Consider the following 1781-nt stretch of genomic DNA (forward strand, 5'->3'; position numbering starts at 1 on the left):
TTGAGTGTGTATTGTAAAATTATTATTATTATTAATATGATAACTATTATTATTATTATTATTATTATTATTAATATATATGTATATATGAACGTGTAAATAGGTAGAATTTGTGAATGTATTTTTTTCGTGGCGTGAATGTGAATGATGTGTACTATTTGCTTGCATTGTGTACCTAACACTGGTTTTCGATGATAATAAACTAAGCAGTGCTAGCTATTTATTTTCAAATTCGACCCTTCGTCTCCGTTCTTGTTGTAGACGCTGTTGATATCTCCGATGAGTTGAAACGTATATACCGTTCTAGTTCATGGTTAGCACGCTAGACGGTGTCGGTTTCGAACGCGTGTGGACAATGAGCATAGTACGAGTGACCTTACCTGGCCCAAGTTCCACGGGTGTCGAATTTGAGTTATTCTTACGTCGATTGGGTAAAAGCTGGTATCAAATATAAGAATGACGCTCAACGTGACCGGGTGGCATTGATGGCTAACCAACATTGCTGGATTTCGGAATCTAGCAGTTTTAAGTCGACCTTAACTATTAGAGCTGTTGACCTTGGTAAAGTCGGAGCGGATCTAGGAAAAATAGAAGGCTGTGGGTTGGAAGAAGATTCAAGGCATTTCTCGGAAAAAGCAATCGTCTCAAAGGCCACTAGCGGGTCCACCCTCGATGAGGATAACCGTTTACTCCGGACCTCATGACCACCTCTAAATCCACCCCTGAAAGTTCACGTTTTCAGTTAGACATTTGAAATATGTTGTGGACAATCATACACGATACAGGCTAACGTAGATAATTTGAAAAAAAAAACGAAGAAGCGATCCGCGTATCGAGTCCGATTATTCCTACGTATCTTTCATTTACTATCCCCCATTATTGCGAGAGCGGATTCTGAAAATGTGGTTATCAGTCGCACCAGACACTCCTTTAAATAAACCCCGTACCTTTTCTCAAATACTGCTGTCGTAATATCTAAACCGATGACATCTAGTTTTATGGCCAAGGACCCTCAGATAATATTCAAAGCGTCCTTGCGGGGGACGAGACCGGTACTCCAGTACAAATCCTTTGAATCGCAACTTGAAGATTATCTGATATAATTTTGTGACATTTCCAGTTTGGTTGACATTTGAAATAGATACAGGACCACCAAGGTGAAGTTCAGATTCACAGACTCATTCGTTGCCAAAAGAAAAACTACGGAGAAATCTAAGCCAAAAAATGGTATTTAGCTTATAAAAGCGGATTGGTTTCCATTTTCTTCGAAATTAGAATCATCCGAGTGTACAACCTACAGGCTTAATCTGTACTGGCCTATACCCTAGGGACGTTGCTCGTATCTTAGTCGTGTTCTGTGCTGAGAACGGATTCGCCGAAGCCTGAATAAATGACATGTATATGAATATATCTTCAACAAACATTATCAATGAAGTTGTCGAATAAACACTATAATCCGTGTTAACTGTAGATAAATGAAGAAATCCCACACTTCGAATTTGAAATTATACTATCAAATTTATTATTACGAAACCACAACGTTTCGGCTGATGACTAACAGCCATCATCAGGTGGAATGACCAGAAAAACAAGTTACAAAGCATATAAACTCACAGGATCTAAAATAGAAGCAGTGTGTCAAAACTAATTATCAATGAACAACGAACTTTTTGACATACAATATGTAATTCCGGCTTGATTTGTGTCGGTTTTGTGCGGTAGAACTGTTCGTTTAAAGATAAACCTAGCCTTCAGTGGCCGGGTATTGTTTTTTCATCGTT

The sequence above is a fragment of the Tubulanus polymorphus genome, chromosome 3 (genome assembly GCF_964204645.1).
Source record: "Tubulanus polymorphus chromosome 3, tnTubPoly1.2, whole genome shotgun sequence".
NCBI lineage: Eukaryota > Metazoa > Nemertea > Palaeonemertea > Tubulaniformes > Tubulanidae > Tubulanus > Tubulanus polymorphus.